The sequence below is a fragment of the Engystomops pustulosus genome, chromosome 3 (genome assembly GCF_040894005.1).
Source record: "Engystomops pustulosus chromosome 3, aEngPut4.maternal, whole genome shotgun sequence".
Classification (NCBI taxonomy): domain Eukaryota; kingdom Metazoa; phylum Chordata; class Amphibia; order Anura; family Leptodactylidae; genus Engystomops; species Engystomops pustulosus.
The window spans coordinates 152,406,883-152,430,129 of record NC_092413.1 but is presented as its reverse complement, the minus strand read 5'-3'; the positions used below and the strand labels follow the sequence as shown (position 1 = coordinate 152,430,129).

At 42.8% G+C, this 23,247-nt stretch overlaps 1 protein-coding gene across 1 annotated transcript in view; it reads left to right on the top strand.

Moving 5' to 3' along the window:
• Positions 1–371: 371 nt before the first annotated feature.
• Positions 372–23,247, top strand: part of MB21D2 (Mab-21 domain containing 2) — a 116,963-nt gene continuing 94,087 nt past the window's right edge. The window contains exon 1 of the mRNA XM_072142594.1: positions 372–393. The gene's annotated coding sequence lies outside the window, so the exon portion shown is untranslated. The remainder of the gene's footprint in view (positions 394–23,247) is intronic.

The window sequence follows — 23,247 nt, the reverse complement described above, 5'->3', positions numbered from 1 at the left end:
TCTATAATTTTATTTCTTTATTTTTATATCAGTTCTAGGGAAAGGGGAATGATTTTAATTATTTTTTACAACTTATTTGACCCCCAAGTGTACTTTAACCTTTGGAGGTCTGATCATTCCTACGAAATACTGTGCTATTGAAGAATATGGAGAATTTCCTAGGGATCTATAACACGGTGCTCTGGCACAGTGTTATAGATACTGCCCAATGACAGCTGCCAAGAGAACAAATTGTCCCTCCCCAATGAAGTCACACGTACTGCTACATGTACGTCCTTATGCCTTAAGGGTTTAAAATCACAGATCCTCACTGTGCGTGTACAGGCTCCTCTTCACACGCTGCCGGCAGCCTTCATCTTCGGTCTTCACGCTGAGCCTCCCGCTGCCTGTCAGGTAAGTGAACCACCCAAAATTAAATATATAATTTTATAAACTGCAATTAGAAAGCATTGCCCCTATCAGGTCCTAAATTTGTATGCAAATGACCTGAGATGGGTTCAATGAGCCATTATCATATTCATCTGTCCAGCTTATTCATAAGTGTCAGACACAGCCACAGTGCTTGACTGACAGCCTGTATAATGAGGTCTAACTCCTAGTGTTGGCTGCGTCTATTTACTTCCTGGTGTGGTGGCCATGCCCCCTACCCCCTGTATAATGATGTCACTCCTGGTGCTGGCTCCTCTATGTGCTTCCTGGTTCTATAGTTCACACACTCAGCAGCCTGAGATGCTCCTATACACATGACTAACAGCCTGTATAATGATGTGATACTCCTGGGGCTGGCTCCTCTATGCGCTTCCTGATGCTAGTGCCCACTGCACCCTTTGTGTATGAGATACTCCTATGCCCATGACTGACAGCCTGTATAATGATGTGACACTCCTGGTGCTGGCGCCCCCTGCAGCCTGTGTGTGTATGCGATACTCCTATACACATATTTGACATCCTGTATAATGATGGGACACTTCTGGTGCTGGCTCCACTATGTATGTGCTTCCAGGTGCTGGCACCCCCTGTAGCTTGTGTGTGTATGAGATACTCCCATACACATGACTGATAGCCTGTATAATGATGTGACACCACTGGTGCTGGTGCCCCCTGCAGCCTGTGTATGTATGAGATACTCCAATACACATGACTGACATTCTATGTAATGATGTGACACCTCTGTTGCTGTCTCTTCTATGTATGTGCTTCCTGGTGATGGCATCCCCTGTAGCCTGTGTGTGTATGAGATACTCCTATACACATGACTGACAGCCCCTATAATGATGTGACACTCCTGGTGCTGGCTCGTCTATGTGCTTCCTGTTTATGGCTGCCACACCCCCTGCAGCCTGTGTGTATGAGATACTCCTATACACATGACTGACAGCCTGTATAATTATGTGAAACTCCTGGTGCTGGCTTCTCTATGTGATTCCTGGTGCTGGCTGCCCCCTGAAGTCTGTGTGTATGAGATACTCTTATACACCTGGCTGCATCCTATAGCAGTTGTACCAGCCTGACATGCTGTTACTCCTATACACTACTTGTGTGGCTGATGTCTGTGTCTCTGACACAAGAACTACCAATGTGTGTGTGACACACAGACATGGCAGGAGAGGGGAGGGGTAACAGAGGTGACATCAATTTCTCTCTCCATGTGCCCAGCCTAATTTACATAATAAAGAAAATATGATTTTAGAATGATTAATATACTCCCATACACATGACTGATAGCCTGTATAATGATGTGACACCACTGGTGCTGGTGCCCCCTGCAGCCTGTGTATGTATGAGATACTCCAATACACATGACTGACATTCTATGTAATGATGTGACACCTCTGTTGCTGTCTCTTCTATGTATGTGCTTCCTGGTGATGGCATCCCCTGTAGCCTGTGTGTGTATGAGATACTCCTATACACATGACTGACAGCCCCTATAATGATGTGACACTCCTGGTGCTGGCTCGTCTATGTGCTTCCTGTTTATGGCTGCCACACCCCCTGCAGCCTGTGTGTATGAGATACTCCTATACACATGACTGACAGCCTGTATAATTATGTGAAACTCCTGGTGCTGGCTTCTCTATGTGATTCCTGGTGCTGGCTGCCCCCTGAAGTCTGTGTGTATGAGATACTCTTATACACCTGGCTGCATCCTATAGCAGTTGTACCAGCCTGACATGCTGTTACTCCTATACACTACTTGTGTGGCTGATGTCTGTGTCTCTGACACAAGAACTACCAATGTGTGTGTGACACACAGACATGGCAGGAGAGGGGAGGGGTAACAGAGGTGACATCAATTTCTCTCTCCATGTGCCCAGCCTAATTTACATAATAAAGAAAATATGATTTTAGAATGATTAATATACTCCCATACACATGACTGATAGCCTGTATAATGATGTGACACCACTGGTGCTGGTGCCCCCTGCAGCCTGTGTATGTATGAGATACTCCAATACACATGACTGACATTCTATGTAATGATGTGACACCTCTGTTGCTGTCTCTTCTATGTATGTGCTTCCTGGTGATGGCATCCCCTGTAGCCTGTGTGTGTATGAGATACTCCTATACACATGACTGACAGCCCCTATAATGATGTGACACTCCTGGTGCTGGCTCGTCTATGTGCTTCCTGTTTATGGCTGCCACACCCCCTGCAGCCTGTGTGTATGAGATACTCCTATACACATGACTGACAGCCTGTATAATGATGTGAAACTCCTGGTGCTGGCTTCTCTATGTGATTCCTGGTGCTGGCTGCCCCCTGAAGTCTGTGTGTATGAGATACTCTTATACACCTGGCTGCATCCTATAGCAGTTGTACCAGCCTGACATGCTGTTACTCCTATACACTACTTGTGTGGCTGATGTCTGTGTCTCTGACACAAGAACTACCAATGTGTGTGTGACACACAGACATGGCAGGAGAGGGGAGGGGTAACAGAGGTGACATCAATTTCTCTCTCCATGTGCCCAGCCTAATTTACATAATAAAGAAAATATGATTTTAGAATGATTAATATACTCCCATACACATGACTGATAGCCTGTATAATGATGTGACACCACTGGTGCTGGTGCCCCCTGCAGCCTGTGTATGTATGAGATACTCCAATACACATGACTGACATTCTATGTAATGATGTGACACCTCTGTTGCTGTCTCTTCTATGTATGTGCTTCCTGGTGATGGCATCCCCTGTAGCCTGTGTGTGTATGAGATACTCCTATACACATGACTGACAGCCCCTATAATGATGTGACACTCCTGGTGCTGGCTCGTCTATGTGCTTCCTGTTTATGGCTGCCACACCCCCTGCAGCCTGTGTGTATGAGATACTCCTATACACATGACTGACAGCCTGTATAATGATGTGAAACTCCTGGTGCTGGCTTCTCTATGTGATTCCTGGTGCTGGCTGCCCCCTGAAGTCTGTGTGTATGAGATACTCTTATACACCTGGCTGCATCCTATAGCAGTTGTACCAGCCTGACATGCTGTTACTCCTATACACTACTTGTGTGGCTGATGTCTGTGTCTCTGACACAAGAACTACCAATGTGTGTGTGACACACAGACATGGCAGGAGAGGGGAGGGGTAACAGAGGTGACATCAATTTCTCTCTCCATGTGCCCAGCCTAATTTACATAATAAAGAAAATATGATTTTAGAATGATTAATATACTCCCATACACATGACTGATAGCCTGTATAATGATGTGACACCACTGGTGCTGGTGCCCCCTGCAGCCTGTGTATGTATGAGATACTCCAATACACATGACTGACATTCTATGTAATGATGTGACACCTCTGTTGCTGTCTCTTCTATGTATGTGCTTCCTGGTGATGGCATCCCCTGTAGCCTGTGTGTGTATGAGATACTCCTATACACATGACTGACAGCCCCTATAATGATGTGACACTCCTGGTGCTGGCTCGTCTATGTGCTTCCTGTTTATGGCTGCCACACCCCCTGCAGCCTGTGTGTATGAGATACTCCTATACACATGACTGACAGCCTGTATAATGATGTGAAACTCCTGGTGCTGGCTTCTCTATGTGATTCCTGGTGCTGGCTGCCCCCTGAAGTCTGTGTGTATGAGATACTCTTATACACCTGGCTGCATCCTATAGCAGTTGTACCAGCCTGACATGCTGTTACTCCTATACACTACTTGTGTGGCTGATGTCTGTGTCTCTGACACAAGAACTACCAATGTGTGTGTGACACACAGACATGGCAGGAGAGGGGAGGGGTAACAGAGGTGACATCAATTTCTCTCTCCATGTGCCCAGCCTAATTTACATAATAAAGAAAATATGATTTTAGAATGATTAATATACTCCCATACACATGACTGATAGCCTGTATAATGATGTGACACCACTGGTGCTGGTGCCCCCTGCAGCCTGTGTATGTATGAGATACTCCAATACACATGACTGACATTCTATGTAATGATGTGACACCTCTGTTGCTGTCTCTTCTATGTATGTGCTTCCTGGTGATGGCATCCCCTGTAGCCTGTGTGTGTATGAGATACTCCTATACACATGACTGACAGCCCCTATAATGATGTGACACTCCTGGTGCTGGCTCGTCTATGTGCTTCCTGTTTATGGCTGCCACACCCCCTGCAGCCTGTGTGTATGAGATACTCCTATACACATGACTGACAGCCTGTATAATGATGTGAAACTCCTGGTGCTGGCTTCTCTATGTGATTCCTGGTGCTGGCTGCCCCCTGAAGTCTGTGTGTATGAGATACTCTTATACACCTGGCTGCATCCTATAGCAGTTGTACCAGCCTGACATGCTGTTACTCCTATACACTACTTGTGTGGCTGATGTCTGTGTCTCTGACACAAGAACTACCAATGTGTGTGTGACACACAGACATGGCAGGAGAGGGGAGGGGTAACAGAGGTGACATCAATTTCTCTCTCCATGTGCCCAGCCTAATTTACATAATAAAGAAAATATGATTTTAGAATGATTAATATACTCCCATACACATGACTGATAGCCTGTATAATGATGTGACACCACTGGTGCTGGTGCCCCCTGCAGCCTGTGTATGTATGAGATACTCCAATACATATGACTGACATTCTATGTAATGATGTGACACCTCTGTTGCTGTCTCTTCTATGTATGTGCTTCCTGGTGATGGCATCCCCTGTAGCCTGTGTGTGTATGAGATACTCCTATACACATGACTGACAGCCCCTATAATGATGTGACACTCCTGGTGCTGGCTCGTCTATGTGCTTCCTGTTTATGGCTGCCACACCCCCTGCAGCCTGTGTGTATGAGATACTCCTATACACATGACTGACAGCCTGTATAATTATGTGAAACTCCTGGTGCTGGCTTCTCTATGTGATTCCTGGTGCTGGCTGCCCCCTGAAGTCTGTGTGTATGAGATACTCTTATACACCTGGCTGCATCCTATAGCAGTTGTACCAGCCTGACATGCTGTTACTCCTATACACTACTTGTGTGGCTGATGTCTGTGTCTCTGACACAAGAACTACCAATGTGTGTGTAACACACAGACATGGCAGGAGAGGGGAGGGGTAACAGAGGTGACATCAATTTCTCTCTCCATGTGCCCAGCCTAATTTACATAATAAAGAAAATATGATTTTAGAATGATTAATATACTCCCATACACATGACTGATAGCCTGTATAATGATGTGACACCACTGGTGCTGGTGCCCCCTGCAGCCTGTGTATGTATGAGATACTCCAATACACATGACTGACATTCTATGTAATGATGTGACACCTCTGTTGCTGTCTCTTCTATGTATGTGCTTCCTGGTGATGGCATCCCCTGTAGCCTGTGTGTGTATGAGATACTCCTATACACATGACTGACAGCCCCTATAATGATGTGACACTCCTGGTGCTGGCTCGTCTATGTGCTTCCTGTTTATGGCTGCCACACCCCCTGCAGCCTGTGTGTATGAGATACTCCTATACACATGACTGACAGCCTGTATAATGATGTGAAACTCCTGGTGCTGGCTTCTCTATGTGATTCCTGGTGCTGGCTGCCCCCTGAAGTCTGTGTGTATGAGATACTCTTATACACCTGGCTGCATCCTATAGCAGTTGTACCAGCCTGACATGCTGTTACTCCTATACACTACTTGTGTGGCTGATGTCTGTGTCTCTGACACAAGAACTACCAATGTGTGTGTGACACACAGACATGGCAGGAGAGGGGAGGGGTAACAGAGGTGACATCAATTTCTCTCTCCATGTGCCCAGCCTAATTTACATAATAAAGAAAATATGATTTTAGAATGATTAATATACTCCCATACACATGACTGATAGCCTGTATAATGATGTGACACCACTGGTGCTGGTGCCCCCTGCAGCCTGTGTATGTATGAGATACTCCAATACACATGACTGACATTCTATGTAATGATGTGACACCTCTGTTGCTGTCTCTTCTATGTATGTGCTTCCTGGTGATGGCATCCCCTGTAGCCTGTGTGTGTATGAGATACTCCTATACACATGACTGACAGCCCCTATAATGATGTGACACTCCTGGTGCTGGCTCGTCTATGTGCTTCCTGTTTATGGCTGCCACACCCCCTGCAGCCTGTGTGTATGAGATACTCCTATACACATGACTGACAGCCTGTATAATGATGTGAAACTCCTGGTGCTGGCTTCTCTATGTGATTCCTGGTGCTGGCTGCCCCCTGAAGTCTGTGTGTATGAGATACTCTTATACACCTGGCTGCATCCTATAGCAGTTGTACCAGCCTGACATGCTGTTACTCCTATACACTACTTGTGTGGCTGATGTCTGTGTCTCTGACACAAGAGCTACCAATGTGTGTGTGACACACAGACATGGCAGGAGAGGGGAGGGGTAACAGAGGTGACATCAATTTCTCTCTCCATGTGCCCAGCCTAATTTACATAATAAAGAAAATATGATTTTAGAATGATTAATATACTCCCATACACATGACTGATAGCCTGTATAATGATGTGACACCACTGGTGCTGGTGCCCCCTGCAGCCTGTGTATGTATGAGATACTCCAATACACATGACTGACATTCTATGTAATGATGTGACACCTCTGTTGCTGTCTCTTCTATGTATGTGCTTCCTGGTGATGGCATCCCCTGTAGCCTGTGTGTGTATGAGATACTCCTATACACATGACTGACAGCCCCTATAATGATGTGACACTCCTGGTGCTGGCTCGTCTATGTGCTTCCTGTTTATGGCTGCCACACCCCCTGCAGCCTGTGTGTATGAGATACTCCTATACACATGACTGACAGCCTGTATAATGATGTGAAACTCCTGGTGCTGGCTTCTCTATGTGATTCCTGGTGCTGGCTGCCCCCTGAAGTCTGTGTGTATGAGATACTCTTATACACCTGGCTGCATCCTATAGCAGTTGTACCAGCCTGACATGCTGTTACTCCTATACACTACTTGTGTGGCTGATGTCTGTGTCTCTGACACAAGAACTACCAATGTGTGTGTGACACACAGACATGGCAGGAGAGGGGAGGGGTAACAGAGGTGACATCAATTTCTCTCTCCATGTGCCCAGCCTAATTTACATAATAAAGAAAATATGATTTTAGAATGATTAATATACTCCCATACACATGACTGATAGCCTGTATAATGATGTGACACCACTGGTGCTGGTGCCCCCTGCAGCCTGTGTATGTATGAGATACTCCAATACACATGACTGACATTCTATGTAATGATGTGACACCTCTGTTGCTGTCTCTTCTATGTATGTGCTTCCTGGTGATGGCATCCCCTGTAGCCTGTGTGTGTATGAGATACTCCTATACACATGACTGACAGCTCCTATAATGATGTGACACTCCTGGTGCTGGCTCGTCTATGTGCTTCCTGTTTATGGCTGCCACACCCCCTGCAGCCTGTGTGTATGAGATACTCCTATACACATGACTGACAGCCTGTATAATGATGTGAAACTCCTGGTGCTGGCTTCTCTATGTGATTCCTGGTGCTGGCTGCCCCCTGAAGTCTGTGTGTATGAGATACTCTTATACACCTGGCTGCATCCTATAGCAGTTGTACCAGCCTGACATGCTGTTACTCCTATACACTACTTGTGTGGCTGATGTCTGTGTCTCTGACACAAGAACTACCAATGTGTGTGTGACACACAGACATGGCAGGAGAGGGGAGGGGTAACAGAGGTGACATCAATTTCTCTCTCCATGTGCCCAGCCTAATTTACATAATAAAGAAAATATGATTTTAGAATGATTAATATACTCCCATACACATGACTGATAGCCTGTATAATGATGTGACACCACTGGTGCTGGTGCCCCCTGCAGCCTGTGTATGTATGAGATACTCCAATACACATGACTGACATTCTATGTAATGATGTGACACCTCTGTTGCTGTCTCTTCTATGTATGTGCTTCCTGGTGATGGCATCCCCTGTAGCCTGTGTGTGTATGAGATACTCCTATACACATGACTGACAGCCCCTATAATGATGTGACACTCCTGGTGCTGGCTCGTCTATGTGCTTCCTGTTTATGGCTGCCACACCCCCTGCAGCCTGTGTGTATGAGATACTCCTATACACATGACTGACAGCCTGTATAATGATGTGAAACTCCTGGTGCTGGCTTCTCTATGTGATTCCTGGTGCTGGCTGCCCCCTGAAGTCTGTGTGTATGAGATACTCTTATACACCTGGCTGCATCCTATAGCAGTTGTACCAGCCTGACATGCTGTTACTCCTATACACTACTTGTGTGGCTGATGTCTGTGTCTCTGACACAAGAACTACCAATGTGTGTGTGACACACAGACATGGCAGGAGAGGGGAGGGGTAACAGAGGTGACATCAATTTCTCTCTCCATGTGCCCAGCCTAATTTACATAATAAAGAAAATATGATTTTAGAATGATTAATATATGAATTAACTAGATAAAGGCTGGGGTGGGATCCTTGTGAGCTGCTCCAACAGGTAGTTGGGACAGGACTAGTGACCGAGACCTGATGACAGGTGTCCTTTAAACATACATTTCTATTACATAACATGTGTTGCTAATTGATTACATGTAAATGGATCCATGTGTTCTCTATAATAAGAGATGCATCATTATTATAAACCTGGTCACAATTCATGTTTTCCTCTTCTGTTTATTTGCACACTAAAATCACTTTCTCTCCACTCAGATTTTATCATGGAAAACAAATTGCTTGGTATATAATTCTGTACACCCAAGGTTATTTGTACGTAGGGGTGATGCTTTCATTGCAGTAAGGTCACTGGTTGTTACCATTTTATCCGCTCAGTGCTAAATTCAGCAACTTTTTACTGAATAGTTATTTCCTTAGTAATAAATTTAGTGCAATATCATGTCCATTGCAAGTCAAATATCTGGACACTAAATACAGGTGGTCCTCTAGTTAGACCTAGAGGCCTTTAGTAATTGGTAATTTACTGTGCTTTAGCCTTAGGCTACAATAAACAGCAATAACAGTTATCAATGGTCAGGGGCGGACTGGCCATATGACCCACGGGGAGAAATCCCGGTCGGCCAGTTAGTCTGGGGCTGGGCCGGGGCTGGTGGGGCCGGTTGGAAAAAAAAAACATCTACTCACCTTTCCGTCGCACCCCGAAGCTCCGCTGATGTAGTCCGGCCGGCAGTGACAGCTCTGTGTGTGCCATCGTTGCACAGACTATGACGTCGTCAAGCAGTTCACTGAGCTGTTACCGCCGGCCCACATCAGTATTATAGTAGTTATTCTTGTAAATAGGAGCAGTATTTTAGTAGTTATATTCTTTAACATAGAAGGCAGTATTATAGTAGTTATATTCTGGTACATAAATAGCAGTATTTTAGTAGTTATATTCTTGTACATTGGGGCAGTATTATAGTATTTATATTCTTGTACATAGGAGCAGTATTATAGCATTTATATTCTTTAACATAGAAGGCAGTATTATAGTTGTTATATTCTGGTACATAAATTGCAGTATTATAGTATATTTTACTTAGGGGCAGTATTATAGTACAGGCGGTCCCCTACTTAAGGACACCCGACTTACAGACAACCCATAGTTACAGACGGACCCCTCTGCCCACTGTGACCTCTGGTGAAGCTCTCTTGATGCTTTACTATAGTCCCAGACTGCAATGATCAGCTGTAAGATGTCTGTAATGAAGCTTTATTGATAATTCTTGGTCCAATTACACCAAAAATTTTGAAACTCCAATTGTCACTGGGGCAAAAGAAAAAAAATTGTCTAGAACTTCCATTATAAAATATACAGTTTCGACTTACATACAAATTCAACTTAAGAACAAACCTCCAGACCCTATCTTGTATGTAACCCGGGGACTGCCTGTAGTTACATTCTTTTTTATCGGAGAAGGTATTGTAGTAGGGTGTATTTTGTGTATATTTATATGGCAATATTAAGTTGTGTTCTTTTAAAAAAGAAGCATTATTCCTTATTCCCGTATAAGGGAGGCAGTATGAGTCTCTTTCTCTGCTATGTACATGTTGATTTAAACCATCTATAAACAGTTTGTGTGGAGTTTAGTAACTCCACCCACATCACATGGTCACGCCTACTTGTTCTGACTCTGACCACAGAATGGGGCCACTTTTACATCTTGCACGTAACCCAGGGACCACCTGTATTGATTTCCTTTTATGTAACGGTATAGAGTAACTTGTTGAATGCTAAAAAGGTTAATTATAAACCATTGTATTAAAAAACAGGGGTGTAACTACAGTGGTAGCAGCCATAGCAGCTGCTATGGGGCCCATAGTGTCAGGGGGCCGCAGCTTCCGACCTGACACACTAAAGAATGGAGAATGTGCACCATTATATTCATATTATGCTGTCCTTATACTGTATTAAAGGAAATCTACCACCAGGATGAAGGATTGTAAACCAATCACACTGATATAATGGTGTGTGCTCCCTCTGGCAAGATCTGCTCTTCTCTTAGCTTCTTATGCCCTGGTTTTTGTAAAAAAGGTAAGCTTTTAAAATTAGGCAAATGAGCCTGAGCGGCTCAGGGTTCCATATGTACTATTAGAGACTGGAGCCCCTGAGGCTCATTTGCATAATCTTAAAAGCCTTTTTTTTTAAACTAAAAAAAAAGGTCATAGGAAATCTAGCATTTGTTTTTATGCATTGTGAACCAAACGAACCTGGAGAATTCTGTAGCTACACTGATGCAGAAACATATCTTGTTTAATATGAACTGTGGTTTTACTGAAAAAGCAATTATAAAATTATTATAATGAGGCTCTTACCCTAATAATGCACTCCTACAGCATGTATAAGGCGCCTCATCCCACCTCACAAGCCCCACCTGCAGTTTCACATGCAGTTTTTGATGCCCAAACCAGGAATGGAGTAAAAGTTGGAGGAGGAGCAGCACCATTCAATGATTTGTCTCATCCCATTATCATCCACACCTGCTTTTGCCTTTAAAAACTGCATCTGAAAACTGAATGTGTGGACGCACCCTGAGATGTCATAATCAGCACACAGCATGGTGACTAGAGATGAGCGAACATACTCGTCCGAGCTTGATGCTCGATCGAGCATTAGCGTACTCGTAACTGCTCGTTGCTCGGACGAGTATTTCGCCCGCTCGAGAAAATGGCAGCTCCCGCCGTTTTGCTTTTTGGCGGCCAGAAACAGAGCCAATCACAAGCCAGGAGACTCTGCACTCCACCCAGCATGACGTGGTACCCTTACACGTAGATAGCAGTGGTTGGCTGGCCAGATCAGGTGACCCTGGGATAGACTAGCCGCTGCCCGCGCTGCTCGGATCATTCTCTGTCTGGATGCCGCTAGGGAGAGAGCTGCTGCTGCTCAGGGAAAGCGTTAGGGTGTTCTATTAGCTTACTGTTAGGCAGGAGTGATTCTAAAAGAACCCAACAGCCCTTCTTAGGGCTACAATAACGTTATAATTTTTTTTTTTTTTTTTTTGCAGCTAGTACCATATTGTGAGGAATTAGCAGGGGGACTTGCTACCGTTGTGTTTAGCTCTTAGTGACACACATATCCACCTCAAACACCAAAGTGGGAAAATTTATTAGGGGTTTGAGTAGAATTAGGCACAGTCTGCCAGTTTCTTTTTATTTTACGTTTATTTTTTTCATAACTCAGCGTCATCTCATCTGGCATAGTAGTGTGCTGTAATACTTGGCTAGAAAATAGCCATAGGAGAATACAAACGTCTTAATTACGCCTACAGTAGCGTTATATATATTTGATTTCTGGTTGATCTGCTGGTGGCTGTACTTGCTGCAGTGCATCTACTATCAAATTGGGAGCAATTTGGAGTCAGACTTGCGACCACTGTGTTTTAGTGACGCACATATCCATCGCAAAGACCGAAGTGGGAAAATTTATTAGGGCCCGGGGTTGTATTTCAATTAGGCACAGTCTGCCAGTTTCTTTTTATTTTACGTTTATTTTTTTCATAACTCAGCGTCATCTCATCTGGCATAGTAGTGTGCTGTAATACTTGGCTAGAAAATAGCCATAGGAGAATACAAACGTCTTAATTACGCCTACAGTAGCGTTATATATATTTGATTTCTGGTTGATCTGCTGGTGGCTGTACTTGCTGCAGTGCATCTACTATCAAATTGGGAGCAATTTGGAGTCAGACTTGCGACCACTGTGTTTTAGTGACGCACATATCCATCGCAAAGACCGAAGTGGGAAAATTTATTAGGGCCCGGGGTTGTATTTCAATTAGGCACAGTCTGCCAGTTTCTTTTTATTTTACGTTTATTTTTTTCATAACTCAGCGTCATCTCATCTGGCATAGTAGTGTGCTGTAATACTTGACTAGAAAATAGCCATAGGAGAATACAAACGTCTTAATTACGCCTACAGTAGCGTTATATATATTTGATTTCTGGTTGATTTGCTGGTGGCTGTACTTGCTGCAGTGCATCTACTATCAAATTGGGAGCAATTTGGAGTCAGACTTGCGACCACTGTGTTTTAGTGACGCACATATCCATCGCAAAGACCGAAGTGGGAAAATTTATTAGGGCCCGGGGTTGTATTTCAATTAGGCACAGTCTGCCAGTTTCTTTTTATTTTACGTTTATTTTTTTCATAACTCAGCGTCATCTCATCTGGCATAGTAGTGTGCTGTAATACTTGGCTAGAAAATAGCCATAGGAGAATACAAACGTCTTAATTACGCCTACAGTAGCGTTATATATATTTGATTTCTGGTTGATCTGCTGGTGGCTGTACTTGCTGCAGTGCATCTACTATCAAATTGGGAGCAATTTGGAGTCAGACTTGCGACCACTGTGTTTTAGTGACGCACATATCCATCGCAAAGACCGAAGTGGGAAAATTTATTAGGGCCCGGGGTTGTATTTCAATTAGGCACAGTCTGCCAGTTTCTTTTTATTTTACGTTTATTTTTTTCATAACTCAGCGTCATCTCATCTGGCATAGTAGTGTGCTGTAATACTTGGCTAGAAAATAGCCATAGGAGAATACAAACGTCTTAATTACGCCTACAGTAGCGTTATATATATTTGATTTCTGGTTGATCTGCTGGTGGCTGTACTTGCTGCAGTGCATCTACTATCAAATTGGGAGCAATTTGGAGTCAGACTTGCGACCACTGTGTTTTAGTGACGCACATATCCATCGCAAAGACCGAAGTGGGAAAATTTATTAGGGCCCGGGGTTGTATTTCAATTAGGCACAGTCTGCCAGTTTCTTTTTATTTTACGTTTATTTTTTTCATAACTCAGCGTCATCTCATCTGGCATAGTAGTGTGCTGTAATACTTGGCTAGAAAATAGCCATAGGAGAATACAAACGTCTTAATTACGCCTACAGTAGCGTTATATATATTTGATTTCTGGTTGATCTGCTGGTGGCTGTACTTGCTGCAGTGCATCTACTATCAAATTGGGAGCAATTTGGAGTCAGACTTGCGACCACTGTGTTTTAGTGACGCACATATCCATCGCAAAGACCGAAGTGGGAAAATTTATTAGGGCCCGGGGTTGTATTTCAATTAGGCACAGTCTGCCAGTTTCTTTTTATTTTACGTTTATTTTTTTCATAACTCAGCGTCATCTCATCTGGCATAGTAGTGTGCTGTAATACTTGGCTAGAAAATAGCCATAGGAGAATACAAACGTCTTAATTACGCCTACAGTAGCGTTATATATATTTGATTTCTGGTTGATCTGCTGGTGGCTGTACTTGCTGCAGTGCATCTACTATCAAATTGGGAGCAATTTGGAGTCAGACTTGCGACCACTGTGTTTTAGTGACGCACATATCCATCGCAAAGACCGAAGTGGGAAAATTTATTAGGGCCCAGGGTTGTATTTCAATTAGGCACAGTCTGCCAGTTTCTTTTTATTTTACGTTTATTTTTTTCATAACTCAGCGTCATCTCATCTGGCATAGTAGTGTGCTGTAATACTTGGCTAGAAAATAGCCATAGGAGAATACAAACGTCTTAATTACGCCTACAGTAGCGTTATATATATTTGATTTCTGGTTGATCTGCTGGTGGCTGTACTTGCTGCAGTGCATCTACTATCAAATTGGGAGCAATTTGGAGTCAGACTTGCGACCACTGTGTTTTAGTGACGCACATATCCATCGCAAAGACCGAAGTGGGAAAATTTATTAGGGCCCGGGGTTGTATTTCAATTAGGCACAGTCTGCCAGTTTCTTTTTATTTTACGTTTATTTTTTTCATAACTCAGCGTCATCTCATCTGGCATAGTAGTGTGCTGTAATACTTGGCTAGAAAATAGCCATAGGAGAATACAAACGTCTTAATTACGCCTACAGTAGCGTTATATATATTTGATTTCTGGTTGATCTGCTGGTGGCTGTACATGCTGCAGTGCATCTACTATCAAATTGGGAGCAATTTGGAGTCAGACTTACGACCACTGTGTTTTAGTGACGCACATATCCATCGCAAAGACCGAAGTGGGAAAATTTATTAGGGCCCGGGGTTGTATTTCAATTAGGCACAGTCTGCCAGTTTCTTTTTATTTTACGTTTATTTTTTTCATAACTCAGCGTCATCTCATCTGGCATAGTAGTGTGCTGTAATACTTGGCTAGAAAATAGCCATAGGAGAATACAAACGTCTTAATTACGCCTACAGTAGCGTTATATATATTTGATTTCTGGTTGATCTGCTGGTGGCTGTACTTGCTGCAGTGCATCTACTATCAAATTGGGAGCAATTTGGAGTCAGACTTGCGACCACTGTGTTTTAGTGACGCACATATCCATCGCAAAGACCGAAGTGGGAAAATTTATTAGGGCCCGGGGTTGTATTTCAATTAGGCACAGTCTGCCAGTTTCTTTTTATTTTACGTTTATTTTTTTCATAACTCAGCGTCATCTCATCTGGCATAGTAGTGTGCTGTAATACTTGGCTAGAAAATAGCCATAGGAGAATACAAACGTCTTAATTACGCCTACAGTAGCGTTATATATATTTGATTTCTGGTTGATCTGCTGGTGGCTGTACTTGCTGCAGTGCATCTACTATCAAATTGGGAGCAATTTGGAGTCAGACTTGCGACCACTGTGTTTTAGTGACGCACATATCCATCGCAAAGACCGAAGTGGGAAAATTTATTAGGGCCCGGGGTTGTATTTCAATTAGGCACAGTCTGCCAGTTTCTTTTTATTTTACGTTTATTTTTTTCATAACTCAGCGTCATCTCATCTGGCATAGTAGTGTGCTGTAATACTTGGCTAGAAAATAGCCATAGGAGAATACAAACGTCTTAATTACGCCTACAGTAGCGTTATATATATTTGATTTCTGGTTGATCTGCTGGTGGCTGTACTTGCTGCAGTGCATCTACTATCAAATTGGGAGCAATTTGGAGTCAGACTTGCGACCACTGTGTTTTAGTGACGCACATATCCATCGCAAAGACCGAAGTGGGAAAATTTATTAGGGCCCGGGGTTGTATTTCAATTAGGCACAGTCTGCCAGTTTCTTTTTATTTTACGTTTATTTTTTTCATAACTCAGCGTCATCTCATCTGGCATAGTAGTGTGCTGTAATACTTGGCTAGAAAATAGCCATAGGAGAATACAAACGTCTTAATTACGCCTACAGTAGCGTTATATATATTTGATTTCTGGTTGATCTGCTGGTGGCTGTACTTGCTGCAGTGCATCTACTATCAAATTGGGAGCAATTTGGAGTCAGACTTGCGACCACTGTGTTTTAGTGACGCACATATCCATCGCAAAGACCGAAGTGGGAAAATTTATTAGGGCCCGGGGTTGTATTTCAATTAGGCACAGTCTGCCAGTTTCTTTTTATTTTACGTTTATTTTTTTCATAACTCAGCGTCATCTCATCTGGCATAGTAGTGTGCTGTAATACTTGGCTAGAAAATAGCCATAGGAGAATACAAACGTCTTAATTACGCCTACAGTAGCGTTATATATATTTGATTTCTGGTTGATCTGCTGGTGGCTGTACTTGCTGCAGTGCATCTACTATCAAATTGGGAGCAATTTGGAGTCAGACTTGCGACCACTGTGTTTTAGTGACGCACATATCCATCGCAAAGACCGAAGTGGGAAAATTTATTAGGGCCCGGGGTTGTATTTCAATTAGGCACAGTCTGCCAGTTTCTTTTTATTTTACGTTTATTTTTTTCATAACTCAGCGTCATCTCATCTGGCATAGTAGTGTGCTGTAATACTTGGCTAGAAAATAGCCATAGGAGAATACAAACGTCTTAATTACGCCTACAGTAGCGTTATATATATTTGATTTCTGGTTGATCTGCTGGTGGCTGTACTTGCTGCAGTGCATCTACTATCAAATTGGGAGCAATTTGGAGTCAGACTTGCGACCACTGTGTTTTAGTGACGCACATATCCATCGCAAAGACCGAAGTGGGAAAATTTATTAGGGCCCGGGGTTGTATTTCAATTAGGCACAGTCTGCCAGTTTCTTTTTATTTTACGTTTATTTTTTTCATAACTCAGCGTCATCTCATCTGGCATAGTAGTGTGCTGTAATACTTGGCTAGAAAATAGCCATAGGAGAATACAAACGTCTTAATTACGCCTACAGTAGCGTTATATATATTTGATTTCTGGTTGATCTGCTGGTGGCTGTACTTGCTGCAGTGCATCTACTATCAAATTGGGAGCAATTTGGAGTCAGACTTGCGACCACTGTGTTTTAGTGACGCACATATCCATCGCAAAGACCGAAGTGGGAAAATTTATTAGGGCCCGGGGTTGTATTTCAATTAGGCACAGTCTGCCAGTTTCTTTTTATTTTACGTTTATTTTTTTCATAACTCAGCGTCATCTCATCTGGCATAGTAGTGTGCTGTAATACTTGGCTAGAAAATAGCCATAGGAGAATACAAACGTCTTAATTACGCCTACAGTAGCGTTATATATATTTGATTTCTGGTTGATCTGCTGGTGGCTGTACTTGCTGCAGTGCATCTACTATCAAATTGGGAGCAATTTGGAGTCAGACTTGCGACCACTGTGTTTTAGTGACGCACATATCCATCGCAAAGACCGAAGTGGGAAAATTTATTAGGGCCCGGGGTTGTATTTCAATTAGGCACAGTCTGCCAGTTTCTTTTTATTTTACGTTTATTTTTTTCATAACTCAGCGTCATCTCATCTGGCATAGTAGTGTGCTGTAATACTTGGCTAGAAAATAGCCATAGGAGAATACAAACGTCTTAATTACGCCTACAGTAGCGTTATATATATTTGATTTCTGGTTGATCTGCTGGTGGCTGTACTTGCTGCAGTGCATCTACTATCAAATTGGGAGCAATTTGGAGTCAGACTTGCGACCACTGTGTTTTAGTGACGCACATATCCATCGCAAAGACCGAAGTGGGAAAATTTATTAGGGCCCGGGGTTGTATTTCAATTAGGCACAGTCTGCCAGTTTCTTTTTATTTTACGTTTATTTTTTTCATAACTCAGCGTCATCTCATCTGGCATAGTAGTGTGCTGTAATACTTGGCTAGAAAATAGCCATAGGAGAATACAAACGTCTTAATTACGCCTACAGTAGCGTTATATATATTTGATTTCTGGTTGATCTGCTGGTGGCTGTACTTGCTGCAGTGCATCTACTATCAAATTGGGAGCAATTTGGAGTCAGACTTGCGACCACTGTGTTTTAGTGACGCACATATCCATCGCAAAGACCGAAGTGGGAAAATTTATTAGGGCCCGGGGTTGTATTTCAATTAGGCACAGTCTGCCAGTTTCTTTTTATTTTACGTTTATTTTTTTCATAACTCAGCGTCATCTCATCTGGCATAGTAGTGTGCTGTAATACTTGGCTAGAAAATAGCCATAGGAGAATACAAACGTCTTAATTACGCCTACAGTAGCGTTATATATATTTGATTTCTGGTTGATCTGCTGGTGGCTGTACATGCTGCAGTGCATCTACTATCAAATTGGGAGCAATTTGGAGTCAGACTTACGACCACTGTGTTTTAGTGACGCACATATCCATCGCAAAGACCGAAGTGGGAAAATTTATTAGGGCCCGGGGTTGTATTTCAATTAGGCACAGTCTGCCAGTTTCTTTTTATTTTACGTTTATTTTTTTCATAACTCAGCGTCATCTCATCTGGCATAGTAGTGTGCTGTAATACTTGGCTAGAAAATAGCCATAGGAGAATACAAACGTCTTAATTACGCCTACAGTAGCGTTATATATATTTGATTTCTGGTTGATCTGCTGGTGGCTGTACTTGCTGCAGTGCATCTACTATCAAATTGGGAGCAATTTGGAGTCAGACTTGCGACCACTGTGTTTTAGTGACGCACATATCCATCGCAAAGACCGAAGTGGGAAAATTTATTAGGGCCCGGGGTTGTATTTCAATTAGGCACAGTCTGCCAGTTTCTTTTTATTTTACGTTTATTTTTTTCATAACTCAGCGTCATCTCATCTGGCATAGTAGTGTGCTGTAATACTTGGCTAGAAAATAGCCATAGGAGAATACAAACGTCTTAATTACGCCTACAGTAGCGTTATATATATTTGATTTCTGGTTGATCTGCTGGTGGCTGTACTTGCTGCAGTGCATCTACTATCAAATTGGGAGCAATTTGGAGTCAGACTTGCGACCACTGTGTTTTAGTGACGCACATATCCATCGCAAAGACCGAAGTGGGAAAATTTATTAGGGCCCGGGGTTGTATTTCAATTAGGCACAGTCTGCCAGTTTCTTTTTATTTTACGTTTATTTTTTTCATAACTCAGCGTCATCTCATCTGGCATAGTAGTGTGCTGTAATACTTGGCTAGAAAATAGCCATAGGAGAATACAAACGTCTTAATTACGCCTACAGTAGCGTTATATATATTTGATTTCTGGTTGATCTGCTGGTGGCTGTACTTGCTGCAGTGCATCTACTATCAAATTGGGAGCAATTTGGAGTCAGACTTGCGACCACTGTGTTTTAGTGACGCACATATCCATCGCAAAGACCGAAGTGGGAAAATTTATTAGGGCCCGGGGTTGTATTTCAATTAGGCACAGTCTGCCAGTTTCTTTTTATTTTACGTTTATTTTTTTCATAACTCAGCGTCATCTCATCTGGCATAGTAGTGTGCTGTAATACTTGGCTAGAAAATAGCCATAGGAGAATACAAACGTCTTAATTACGCCTACAGTAGCGTTATATATATTTGATTTCTGGTTGATCTGCTGGTGGCTGTACTTGCTGCAGTGCATCTACTATCAAATTGGGAGCAATTTGGAGTCAGACTTGCGACCACTGTGTTTTAGTGACGCACATATCCATCGCAAAGACCGAAGTGGGAAAATTTATTAGGGCCCGGGGTTGTATTTCAATTAGGCACAGTCTGCCAGTTTCTTTTTATTTTACGTTTATTTTTTTCATAACTCAGCGTCATCTCATCTGGCATAGTAGTGTGCTGTAATACTTGGCTAGAAAATAGCCATAGGAGAATACAAACGTCTTAATTACGCCTACAGTAGCGTTATATATATTTGATTTCTGGTTGATCTGCTGGTGGCTGTACTTGCTGCAGTGCATCTACTATCAAATTGGGAGCAATTTGGAGTCAGACTTGCGACCACTGTGTTTTAGTGACGCACATATCCATCGCAAAGACCGAAGTGGGAAAATTTATTAGGGCCCGGGGTTGTATTTCAATTAGGCACAGTCTGCCAGTTTCTTTTTATTTTACGTTTATTTTTTTCATAACTCAGCGTCATCTCATCTGGCATAGTAGTGTGCTGTAATACTTGGCTAGAAAATAGCCATAGGAGAATACAAACGTCTTAATTACGCCTACAGTAGCGTTATATATATTTGATTTCTGGTTGATCTGCTGGTGGCTGTACTTGCTGCAGTGCATCTACTATCAAATTGGGAGCAATTTGGAGTCAGACTTGCGACCACTGTGTTTTAGTGACGCACATATCCATCGCAAAGACCGAAGTGGGAAAATTTATTAGGGCCCGGGGTTGTATTTCAATTAGGCACAGTCTGCCAGTTTCTTTTTATTTTACGTTTATTTTTTTCATAACTCAGCGTCATCTCATCTGGCATAGTAGTGTGCTGTAATACTTGGCTAGAAAATAGCCATAGGAGAATACAAACGTCTTAATTACGCCTACAGTAGCGTTATATATATTTGATTTCTGGTTGATCTGCTGGTGGCTGTACTTGCTGCAGTGCATCTACTATCAAATTGGGAGCAATTTGGAGTCAGACTTGCGACCACTGTGTTTTAGTGACGCACATATCCATCGCAAAGACCGAAGTGGGAAAATTTATTAGGGCCCGGGGTTGTATTTCAATTAGGCACAGTCTGCCAGTTTCTTTTTATTTTACGTTTATTTTTTTCATAACTCAGCGTCATCTCATCTGGCATAGTAGTGTGCTGTAATACTTGGCTAGAAAATAGCCATAGGAGAATACAAACGTCTTAATTACGCCTACAGTAGCGTTATATATATTTGATTTCTGGTTGATCTGCTGGTGGCTGTACTTGCTGCAGTGCATCTACTATCAAATTGGGAGCAATTTGGAGTCAGACTTGCGACCACTGTGTTTTAGTGACGCACATATCCATCGCAAAGACCGAAGTGGGAAAATTTATTAGGGCCCGGGGTTGTATTTCAATTAGGCACAGTCTGCCAGTTTCTTTTTATTTTACGTTTATTTTTTTCATAACTCAGCGTCATCTCATCTGGCATAGTAGTGTGCTGTAATACTTGGCTAGAAAATAGCCATAGGAGAATACAAACGTCTTAATTACGCCTACAGTAGCGTTATATATATTTGATTTCTGGTTGATCTGCTGGTGGCTGTACTTGCTGCAGTGCATCTACTATCAAATTGGGAGCAATTTGGAGTCAGACTTACGACCACTGTGTTTTAGTGACGCACATATCCATCGCAAAGACCGAAGTGGGAAAATTTATTAGGGCCCGGGGTTGTATTTCAATTAGGCACAGTCTGCCAGTTTCTTTTTATTTTACGTTTATTTTTTTCATAACTCAGCGTCATCTCATCTGGCATAGTAGTGTGCTGTAATACTTGGCTAGAAAATAGCCATAGGAGAATACAAACGTCTTAATTACGCCTACAGTAGCGTTATATATATTTGATTTCTGGTTGATCTGCTGGTGGCTGTACTTGCTGCAGTGCATCTACTATCAAATTAGGAGCAATTTGGAGTCCGACTTGCGACCACTGTGTTTTAGTGACGCACATATCCATCGCAAAGACCGAAGTGGGAAAATTTATTAGGGCCCGGGGTTGTATTTCAATTAGGCACAGTCTGCCAGTTTCTTTTTATTTTACGTTTATTTTTTTCATAACTCAGCGTCATCTCATCTGGCATAGTAGTGTGCTGTAATACTTGGCTAGAAAATAGCCATAGGAGAATACAAACGTCTTAATTACGCCTACAGTAGCGTTATATATATTTGATTTCTGGTTGATCTGCTGGTGGCTGTACTTGCTGCAGTGCATCTACTATCAAATTGGGAGCAATTTGGAGTCAGACTTGCGACCACTGTGTTTTAGTGACGCACATATCCATCGCAAAGACCGAAGTGGGAAAATTTATTAGGGCCCGGGGTTGTATTTCAATTAGGCACAGTCTGCCAGTTTCTTTTTATTTTACGTTTATTTTTTTCATAACTCAGCGTCATCTCATCTGGCATAGTAGTGTGCTGTAATACTTGGCTAGAAAATAGCCATAGGAGAATACAAACGTCTTAATTACGCCTACAGTAGCGTTATATATATTTGATTTCTGGTTGATCTGCTGGTGGCTGTACTTGCTGCAGTGCATCTACTATCAAATTGGGAGCAATTTGGAGTAAGACTTGCGACCACTGTGTTTTAGTGACGCACATATCCATCGCAAAGACCGAAGTGGGAAAATTTATTAGGGCCCGGGGTTGTATTTCAACTAGGCACAGTCTGCCATTTCCTTTTTTATTTTACGTTTATTTTTTTCATAACTCAGCGTCATCTCATCTGGCATAGTAGTGTGCTGTAATACTTGGCTAGAAAATAGCCATAGCAATAGGATAGCATCGTTTGGTTTTAAAAACTAAAAAACACCAAAAAAAAACAAAAAAAAAAAAAAAAAGTTAAAAAAAAAATACAAGTTATAACTCTCATTTTCAAAATGTTTAACCCGAGGGCTAGGGGTAGAGGACGAGGGCGGGGACGTGGGCGTCCAACTACTGCAGGGGTCAGAGGCCGTGGTCCTGGGCGGGGTGAGACACCACCTGCTTATGAGGGAGCAGGGGAACGCCGCAGAGCTACACTCCCTAGGTTCATGTCTGAAGTTACTGGGAATCGTGGTAGAGCACTGTTGAGGCCAGAACAGTGCGAACAGGTGATGTCGTGGATTGCCGACAATGCTTCGAGCAATTTGTCCACCAGTCAGTCTTCCACGCAGTCCACCCATGTCACCGAAATCGGCACTCCTCCAGCTCCTGCACCTCAGCCTCCTCCCCCCCAGTCTGCCCCCTCCCAGCAAAATTTGCCATTTGAACCGGCATACTCTGAGGAACTGTTTTCTGGACCCTTCCCACAGTCACAAACCACTTGTCCGGTTGCTGATGAGCAATTTTCCGATGCCCAGGTTTT